Source organism: Muscardinus avellanarius (genome assembly GCF_963383645.1).
Source record: "Muscardinus avellanarius genome assembly, chromosome: 1".
In the NCBI taxonomy this organism is placed as follows: Eukaryota; Metazoa; Chordata; class Mammalia; order Rodentia; family Gliridae; genus Muscardinus; species Muscardinus avellanarius.
Window position 1 is genome coordinate 158,834,413 of NC_137786.1, and position 10,883 is coordinate 158,845,295.

Consider the following 10,883-nt stretch of genomic DNA (forward strand, 5'->3'; position numbering starts at 1 on the left):
GCTCACCTCCCAAAATGGGTTAGGAGATTTAAGAGAGCTAGTGTGCCCTGTGTTAGCAAATAGACAACATGACTAAGTTCAACCAGGGAGGGCAGCCTAGAGGGCAACTCTCCTACAGAGTATATGCATTTTTCTCTACAGTGAAATATAATCAGGCTGGGCATGGTGGTACTTGGGAGGCTGAGACAGAAAATTCTCAGGTTCTAGGCCATCCTCAGCAACTTTGTTTCAAAAGAAACAATAAGAAAGTGGTGGCTTCTCTAGTGAGGAAGGACGCCATTATCACAGCTCCCAGACAAACATCATGAGAATTTTGCAGCCCACACAGTGGTGAACCCCAAGCCCCTGTAAGTTGGATTCCAACTCGCTGGCCGGCCCCTCTCCTGCGGTTCTGAATGATGTCAGAACAGGACCCCGTGGATGTGGTGCAGATCGCAGTGGAAGATTTGGGTCCTGACCACCCAGTTGTCTTGCAGAATCATGTAGTGACAGATGAGGGTGAGTCCGCCTTGAAATGCCAGCAACTAGAAATCAGTTGCCAAGAACCCTCTATAAAGTCTCTCCTGTACTCCATTAATCAGACTATATGCCTGCAGCTGGATCGCATTGAGGCCAAGCTGCCAGCTCTGGAGGCCACTTGGAAATCCTTGTAAGAGAAGCTGCACCTGGTCACCAACAAGCAGCACAGTCCCAGGCAGATCCCCATGGTGGTGGGCTCCCCTCAGTGCCACCCTGACTGGAACCAAGTGTGATGCTTCCTCCCCCAGACTATAGTAATACCCAACAACGATCGGCAGAATGCCATTGTAGCCAAGATCGAAGAACCCTGGAGCAACAGGGCACCAAATTTATCAACGCAGTTCCTGGGCGTGGGCAGAACACCATCGTGGTGAAAGTGCCTGGTCAAGACGACAGCCACATCGAGGAGGGAAGAGCGGGTTGGAGGCCAGCAACTCCATGTCCACCTGCGGCCAGCCTGGGGGCCAAGACATGGGCAGCCAAGTCACGATCATCACCCTTATCTCACTCAAAAGAGGATACCCCAAAGGCACCTGGCTGGACAACAAGAACAGCCCCGAGATGCGGGTGCGCTATGCCATCATCCCCTTGGACGTCCTGCGCATCAGCACCAACAGATCGCAGAGGAGCCGAGCGCTCAGCTGCTACCGCTTCCACCGCGAGGTGCAGGCGTGGCCAACCTGTCGGGCCAGGGCAAGCACAGCAAGGAGCAGCTTGATCCACTCACCATCTGCGGGCTCTCAGGTTGCCTTTCCTATAAATTCAGAATCGCAGGATCTGACTAGTACCAAATCAAACAGAGCATCAACTCCGAGTGCCAGACAGCATGGCGACGGAAGCAGTAAGGCCAGAGTCTGGCGGTGAAGAGTTTCTCCCAGAGGATGCAGTCCTTGTCCTCCCACAGTGCCCCAGAGACAGTGATGGGCGCCCCACCACCCGCAGTGAGCTCGGCAGCTGCAGCCTCAGGCCCACACCTCGCCCTGCGCAGCAGGTGCAGATCCACCAGATCTGAGGACGGCCAGGTGCAAGTGATCCCACAGGGCCACGTCCACATCGCCCAGGTGCCCCAAGGGGAGCCAGTGCAGATCACGCAGGACAGCAAGGGCAATCTGCAGATCCATCACGTGAGCCACGGGGGCAGGTGCTGCAGGGCGCTCAGCTGATCGCCATGGCCTCCTTGGACCCTGCTGCAGCAGGCGTGGACGGGTCACCTCTACAGGGCAATGACATCCAGGTGCAGTACGTCCAGCTGGCGCCCATGAACAAACACTTGGCTGTGGCACAGCCGGCGGAGATAGAATGCCCCTGGGTTCAACCTCCCCCCAATATCACACACACACACACACACACACACACACACACACACACACACACAGAGAAATATAATTAGCCATTTATTTAATAAAACTGTATTGAATGTCTTTGATGTGTCCAATCCTAAACAGAGAATTAGTTCATAAGTAGCCCTTCTTTCACTACTATTAAATACATGAGTTGAATCATCCATTCATTCATTCATTTATTTAAAAAAATCTTTATTGTATTCCTGGCAGTTGAAAGTAGCTACAGAATTTATCTCAAGGATATATTTTAATCTTATGGTAATTACTTGACTGTCACCTCCCACTGACTACATTGTGAGCTTTTTTTTTTTTTTTTTTTTTTTTTGTACTGGGGATTGAACCCAAGGGCATTCTACCTCCAAGCTATACCCTCATCCTTTTTTGTTTGTTTGTTTGCTTGCTTGCTTTGCTTTGCTTTTTTGTGTGGTACTGGGGCATTCTACCTGCAAGCTACACCCCAGCCATATTTTCCATTCTTTATTTTGAAACAGTCTCACTAAGTTGCAGAAGGCCTTACTAAGTAGCTTAGGCTTGCTGTGAATGCTCGATACTGCCATACTCAACTCCTGTCTCAGCCTCCCAAGTACTGGGATTACAAGGGTACACCACCACACCCAGCTTGGTTTTTGTTTATTAAACAAGGTCTCACTAAGTTGTTGAGGCTCTCCTCAAACCAGCGAACCTCCTATCTCAAACTCCCAAGTACTGAGATTATAGACCAACGCCACCATTCCTAGCCATTTTGAGACTTTTGAAGACAGGTGGGTTCCAGACAAAGTTCAGTATCTGTTACTGACCAAATGAACTCAAAGGACTAATGACTTCTCAACACAGCAATACCACTTCTGGGTACTCAGAAGAATGGAAACCAAACTACCTAACTAATGCATGCATATCTATGTTCATAGCTGCACAATTCACAATTGCCAAACTATGGAACCAGCTAAGATGTCCATCAACAGATGAAGTAGCCGGGCGTGGTGGCGCTTGTAATCCCAGCCTTTGGGAAGCTGAGACAGGACAATCAAGGTTCGTGGACAGCATCAGCTACTCAGGGAGGCCCTTGCCAACTCAGTGAGACCCTGTTTCAGATTGAAGAATAAAAAATAGGACTTGGAGTGTAGCTTGGAAGTAGAATGCCCCCAGGTTACACCCCCAGTACTGCAAAACAAAACAAAACAAAACAGATGAAAGGATTACAAAACGATGTGATATGTACACCATGGAATTTTACTCAGCCATAACGAAGAACACAACTACGTCATTTACAGGGAAATGGATGGAACTGGAGAACATTATGCTAAGTGAGACGAGTCAGTCACAAAAAAATAAGAAATCGGATGCTCTCTCTAATATGCGGAAGCTAGGGAGAAAATGGGTGATAGGAGGAACTCCAGACAAAGAAGGAGAAACCATAGATGAGCAAATAAGGTGACCTGAGGGGGGTGGAAAGGAGGAAGAAGGAAATTCCCTAATATACATGATGTACATTCACAGACATATCAAAGTCAGTCAGTTAGCCAGGCGTGGTGGCGCACGCTTGTAATCCCAGCATTTGGGAGGCTGAGACCTGGAGGATGGAGGTTCGCGGACAGCCTCAGCTACTTAGTGAGGCCCTCTGCAACTCAGTGAGACCCTGTTTCAAAATAAAGAATAAAAATAGGGCAGGGGGCATAGCTCGAAGGCCAAATGCCCCTGGGTTCCAGCCCCAGACCCACACACACACAAAAATAAAGTCAGTCAGTAAGCCAAACATGAGAAGGAGGAGGTGGGAGGGAATGAGGGATTGGGTAAGGGCTAATTAAGTGATGTGTGCATGTATGCCTCTACCATCTTGTACTACATTAAGATGTATGCACCAATAAAAATTTTAAAAATAAAATAGACAAAAAAACATAGCTGCCACAAATTTGTGAATTGCTTTCCTTCCACCATGACTTATACTCATCGGGGCTGCTTGTCACTGTGGTAAGGCTGTGCAGGGTGACTGGACTAACCAGGTTTGATTACTCAAAAAAAAGCTAGTTTTACCCAGAAGCCTCCAGACCCAGACCAGGCATCAGACCCAGGCTCACATTGGGAAGTGTATGTGTGAGCATTGCCTGGAGCCTGCCCAGCCAACATGCTAGCTCCCTAGTCCCTGCAGCCCACAGGTGCAGGGGCCATTAGGGCTGGCTGGGGCCGCAGATATGAAGATGCACTCAGCACAACACAGCGCTGCTTCCTGGATGCCAGCCCGCCACGAGCACAGACAGATCCACTGGCCTGGGCCACAGAGGCTGCCTAATAGATGGGCGGCAGGAGAAGGGCCTGGCTTCTCTCCTCTTTCCTCTCCCCTTTGATCATTTCCCATCTGTATCACTATTGAATTTTGTGCTCCCACATATACCTCCAAGTGTGGGTGTGCATACGTGCATGCATGCATGCGTGTGTGTGTGTGTGCGCACGTGTGTGTTTGGTACTGGGAATTCAACCCAGAGACATTCTACCTCTGAGTTACATTCTCAGCCCTATTTTATTGATTTATTGATTTATTTTGCAGGTCTAGGGATAGATCCCAGGGGCATTCGACCTCCGAGCTACACCCCCTGCCCTATTTTTTATTCTTTATTTTGAAACCAGGTCTCACTGAGTTGCAGAGGGCCTCACTAAGTAGCTGAGGCTGTCTGCGAACCACGATCCTCTGGTCTCAGCCTCCCGAATGCTGGGATTACAAGCTAAAGCATGAGCCACCACTCCCGGCTTATTTTATTTTATTTTATGTTAGGGTTTTTAACAGTACTGGGGGTGGAACCCAGGGGCATTCAACCTCTGAGCTACACCACCAGCCCTATTTTTTATTCTTTTTTTGTTTTTTGCAGTACTGGGGATGGAACCCAGGGGCATTCGACCTCTGAGCTACACCCCCAGCCCTATTTTTTTTATTCTTTATTTTGAAACAGGTTCTCAGTGAATTGCAAAAAGCCTCACTAAGTACCTGAGGCTGGCCACAAACCCAGATACTCCTGTTTTATCCTCCCAAATGCTGGGATTACAGGTGTGTGCCACCACACCCAGTGGCATATGCTTTATTCTTTATTTTAAAACAGGATCTCACTGCGTTGCAAAGGGCCTCACTAAGTAGGTGAGGATATCCTCAAACTGCAATTCTCCTGTCTCAGTCTCCCAAACACTGGGATTAAAATAGTGAGCCACCATCACACCCAGCTCCTCTATATTTACTTTTTTAGTTTTGGCACTAAATGTTGAACCCCAAGGCATTGTACCCCTGAGCCACACCCCAGCCCTTTGTATTTTTTGTTTTGAAACAGGATCTCTCTAGTTTGCTGAGAGTACCACTAAATTGCTGGGTCTAGTGCTGGCGTGGTGGTGCAGGCTTGTAATCCCAGCATTTGGGAGGCTGAGATAGGCGCAGGCTTGTAATCCCAGCATTTGGGAGGCTGAGATAGGAGGTCATAGTTTGTAGACAGCGTCAGCTACTTAGTGAGGCCCTATGCAACTCAGTGAGACCCTGTTTCAAAATAAAGGATAAAAAATAGGGCTGGGGGTGCAGCTCGGAGGTAGAACGTCCCTGGGTTCTATCCCCAGTAATATACACACACATTGCTTGGGCTGGCCTCACACCTGCAACCCTCCTGTCTCAGCTTCCCAAGTACTGGGATTACAAGCATGTGCCACCACATCCAGCTTCCTCTGACTTTCTTTATCTCTTCCTCCTTTTCATGCTTTCTCACCATCCCTTTCCTCTCTTATCTTGTGCCCATTTCCTTTCCTGTACTATTTTCCCCTTTTTGTCTGATTTCATTTTGTTTTCCTTAGCATCATTTTGTTTTTTGATTTTTTTTTTTTTTTTTGGTGTGGTACTGGAGGTGGAACCCAGGGGCTTTCTACCTCCGGGCTACACTCCTAGACCTCTTTTTTATATTTTATTTGGAAACAGGGTCTCACTAAGTAGCTGCGGCTGGCTTCGAACCTGCGCGATACTCCTGTCTCCACCTCCCAAGCACGGGAATTACAAGCGTGCACCACCACACCTGGCCTATTTTATTTTTATTTTGAAACAAGATCTCCCTAGGTTGATGAAACTCTCACTACTTGCTGAAGCTGTCCTTGAACCTGCGATCTTTCTGTCTCAGCCTCCCAAATGCTAAACCACAATGCCCAGCTTTTCCTCTCCCCATCTTTAAAATTCTTTGAAAAAACACCTCTTTTAAAGTACATTACAAGCCGGGCGTGGTAGCGCGCACTTGTAATCCCAGCATTTAAGAGGCTGAGACCAGAGGATTGCGGTTCATGGACAGCCTCAGCTATTTAGTGAGGCCCTCCGCAACTCAGTGAGACCCTGTTTCAAAATAAAGAATAAAAAACAGGGCAGGGGGTGTAGCTTGGAGGTCAAATGTCCCTGGGTTCCATCCCCAGACCCACCAAAAAGAAAGAAAGAAAAGAAAGAAAGAAAGAAAGGAAGGAAGAAAGAAAGAAAGAAAGAAAGAGTGAAGGAAGGAAGGAAGGAAGGAAGGAAGGAAAAGAAAGGAAAGGAAAGGAAAGAAGAAAGTGCATTAGAGGTCATTATAAGGTATATCATAACTTCCTAGGCCATTTCCCTGCTGTTGGACAGTGCCATTGTATCCAGTTTTTTGCTATTATATGCAGTAATGTCACTACAAATATCAATAGGTGAATAGAAACTGAAGGCTTTGCATTTCTTAGTGGTTCCAGAGCCAGGTCTGCCCCAGTTCCACCACTGGCTGCTGTGTGTTCCAGGCGAGCCATTTATCCACTCGCCGCTTCCACTTCCTCACTGGAAATGGAGATCTTAATAGCACTTACCTCACAGGCACTGAGTGACGCTGAGTAGAATAATAAACATAATGCACTTAGTACAATGCCTGGCACTTAGGAAACCCCCCAGACGTATTGACTGTTCTGTGTGATTCCATTTGAGAAAGGACATAAAACCGAGCTTAGAACAATGCATGGTATAAATAGATTAGAGCACTGGGAAGAATGGAAAAAGTTATTAGACTGCTCCAAAATCTGTATTCAGGTTGGCAGAGTTTAGGGAAGGGAAAGGGATGATGCGTGCACCACCACACCTGGTTTTATTTTTGAAACAGGGTCTCAAAAAGTAACGAAAGGCCTGGCTAAGTAGCTAAGGCTGTCTGGGAACTGCTATCCTCTGGTCTCAGCCTCCCAAATGTTGGAATTACAAGTGTGTGCCACTATGCTTGGCCTATTTTATTTTTATTTTGAAATAGGGCCTCACTAAATTGCTGAGGGCCTCATCAAGTAGCCCAGGTTGGCCACAAACCTGCGATTCTCCTGCCTCAGCCTCCCAAGTATTTGGGATTACAAACATGCGCCACAATGCCAGCCTTGGTTTGCATCTAATAAACAGAATATGGCAAAAGCAATGAGATGCGACTTCTACAAATAGGTTATAAAAGACCGTGACTAGCCAGACATGGTGATGCTCAACTGTAATCCCAGCACTTGGGAGGCTGAGAGAGGAAGATCACACAGGTTCAAAGCCAGCCTCAACTACTTAATGAAGCTCTCAGCAACTTAGTGAGACCCTGTTTCCAAATAAAGCATGAAATAGGTCTGGGAGTATAGCCTGAGGCTACATAGAAAAGCCCCTGGGTTTCATCCCCAGTACCACAAAAAATAAATAAATAAAAATAAAAAAGGACTGGAGGGGTGTATCTCAGAGGTACAATGCCTCTGGGTTCAACTTCTAGCATGAAAGAAAGAAAGGAAGGAAGGAAGGAAGGAAGGAAGGAAGGAAGGAAGGAAGGAAGGAAAAGAAAGAAAAGAAAAGAAAAACAAAAGAAAAAAAGCCAGGCGTGGTAGCGCACACTTGTAATCCCAACATTCGAGAGGCTGAGACTGGAGGATCATGGTTCGCGGACAGCCTTAGATACTTAGTGAGGCCCTCTGCAACTAGGTGAGACCCTGTTTCAAAATTAAGAATAAAAAATAGGGCAGGGGGTGTAGCTCAGAGGTCAAATGCTTCTAGGTTCCATCCCCAGACCCCCCCACAAAAAAGAAGGAAGTTTATAATCCCAGTTTATAATTGGTTTATAGCCGGGCATGGTGATGTATGCTTGTAATGTGAGGCAGAGACAGGAGGATCATGCAAGTTCGAAGCCAACCGTGCTGGCTTAAGAGACCCTGTTTCCAAATAAAATATAAAAATGTAGGTCTGGGAGTGTAGCCCGGAGGTAGAAGGGCTCCATCCCCAGGACCACCAAAAAAAAAAAAAAAAAAGATAATTGGTTTATAATCCCAGTACTTGGGAAACTGAGACCGGAGGAGCTTGGGTTCATAGACAGCCTCAGCTACTTAGTGTGGCCCTCCACAACTTAGTGCTTTTTAGGGAGACCCTGTGCAACTTAGTAAGATCCTTTTTCAAATTTATTTATTTTTAATTTTTAATTTTTTTGTGGTACTGGGGTTCCTGGAAACCCTTCTACCTCTAGGAGCCCTGTTGTTTAATCCCAGCATTTGGGAGGCTGAGATAGGAGGATCGTAGTTTAGGGACAGCCACAACTACTTAGTGAGGCCTTCTGCAACTTAGTGAGACCTTGTTTCAAAATAAAGAATAAGCTGGCATGGTGGCGCACGCTTGTAATCCCAGTATTCAGGAGGCTGAGACAGGAGGATCGCGGTTCACGGACAGCCTCAGCTACTTAGTGAGGCCCTTTGCAACTCAGTGAGACTCTGTTTCAAAATAAAGAATAAAAAATAGGGCTGAGGGTGTAGCTTGGAGGTCGAATGCCTCTGAGTTCCATCCCAGTATCACAAAATAAAGAAAGAGATATAGAGAGAGGGACATGAAAGAATAGGAAAGAAAGAAAGAAAGAAAGAAAGAAAGAAAGGAGAAAGGAAGGAAGGAAGAGAAAGAAATAAAGAACGAGAGAGAGGCAGAGAGAGAAAAAAAAAAGAAAATAGGTCTGGGGATATAGCTCAGAGGTAGAATGCCCCTGTATTCCATCCCCAGTACCACACACACACATACACATAAGCACACACACACACACACACACACACACACACACACACACACTCTTTAGACAATTCTAATATATCTCTAAAGCCTAAAACCACTAGCCAACTTTTTAACAAATTTTAAAGCATGCAGGCTTGGTGGCACACACTTTATACAATCCCAGTATTTGGGATGTTGGGGCAGGTTTGAGGACAACCTCTGCAAATAATGAGACTCTAATCAACCTAGTGAGAGCGTTTTCAAATACAAATAAAATAGGGCTGGAGATATAGCTCCGAGGTAGAATGCCCCTGGATTCCTTCCCCAGTGCCAGGGGGGGAAAAAAAAACGAAAAAAAAAACACTTTTTTTTTTTTTTTTTTTTTGCAGTACTGGGGATGGAACCCAGGGGCATTCTACCTCCAAGCTACACCCCCAGCCCTATTTTTTAGTCTTTATTTTGAAACAGGATTTCACTGAGTTATAAAGGGCCTCACTAAATAGCTGAGGCTGTTCTCGAACCACGATCTTCCTATCTCAGCCTCCCAAATGCTGGGATTACACGTGTGCGACACCACACCTGGCTGCCACAAAATATCTTTTAAAAAATAAAGAGATAATCCTCAGCTCTGGAAGTCCTTTGTGCAGGGAGGTCTAGGAGAAGGTTCAGTGGCAGCCCCCTTGAGGTCTGAAGTCTAGAGAACAGAGAGGAAGCTTGCATGTTTAGTAGAGCTGGGAAACAAAAGAGAAAAGGCTTACTGGGGAAGAAAAATAATACCTGCAACTTGCTGGAATGACTGGGAGAAATTTGTGAGCCCCAGGACAAAATGAAATTGTGGGAGCCCTTGTCCAAACATAAGAATTTCAAGATGTCACATCGGAGCTAACTTACAAGGCTGTCTGATGTCGGGCCTGGGATGGATTAGTCAAGTCAAGACTTTCCTACTCCAAGAAATTACCTCTGGTGGCCTGTCACCTCCACTCCTCTCCCCCTCTGCCTGGGGTGCCTGGTTCTGTGCTGTGCCTAAGGCTTCCTCACACATTGTCTCATGACAGGGCTCTGGCCTCCTTAGCCGCTGGGCCTCCCTAGAGAGGCTGCATGCTGCTGGAGGCCCAAAGCTGGGACTTCTTTGCTATTTTCCCCTTCGCTGGGTCTCATGGAAGAAAACACTGACCTCTACCATGTTAGCAGCCCGGCAGAGCTATTTCGCAGTGAGCAATGTCAGCCAGTCTTTCCTTATCCAGCCTCCCCTTGGATCTAGGGTCTCTTCTTTCTTTCTTTAAATTTTTATTGGTATATTGTAGTCCCACATTTGCTGTTGGTTTTGGGGTTTTTTTTTTTGGTGGCACTGGGGGTGGAACCCAGGGGTTTTCTACCTCCAGACTATACTCAGCCAGACGTGGTGGCGCATGCTTGTAATCCCTGCGCTTGGGAGGCTGAGACAGGAGGATCGCACAGGTTCGAAACCAGCATCAGCTACTTAGTGAGGCTCTCAGCAACTTAGTGAGGCCCTGTTTCCAAATAAAATATTAAAAAACGGTCTGGGAGTATAGCCTGGAGGTAGAAGGCCTCTGGGTTCCACCCTCAGTACCACCAAAAAAGAAAAAAAAAACTATACTCCCAGACCTACTTTATATTTTTATTTGGAAACAGGGTCTCACTAAGTTACTGAGAGCCTCACTATGTAGCTGAGGCTGGCTTCAAACCTGTGCGATCCTCCTGTCTCAGCCTCCCAAGCTCAGGGATGATAAGCATGCCCATCTGTAGTCCTACATCTTAATGGGGTACAAGATGGTAGAGGTATATACGCACACATCACCCTGAGGTGTCTTTCTGACTGACCACTCAAACAGCGAACTACAGAGGTCGCAGTCTGTAACTCTAAGAATACCTATAATCAATTATTTTTAGCAGAGTGCTTTTATGGCCCAAATAAAAAACAGCTGACCCAATCCTTAAGGGTTGGTGCCAGCCCCATACAAATTCATTTGCTAGATACTGGTCCCCTGCGGTGGTTTGTGAGTTACTTACAA

The 10,883-nt window shown here is 46.7% G+C and overlaps 1 pseudogene across 1 annotated transcript; it reads left to right on the forward strand.

Annotated features, from left to right (window-relative positions):
• Positions 1–395: 395 nt before the first annotated feature.
• On the forward strand, positions 396–6,707 carry LOC308258456 (protein BANP-like; annotated as a pseudogene). Its single transcript has 2 exons — positions 396–1,795; positions 6,624–6,707. The product of its transcript is annotated as a protein BANP-like (transcript).
• Positions 6,708–10,883: the final 4,176 nt, after the last annotated feature.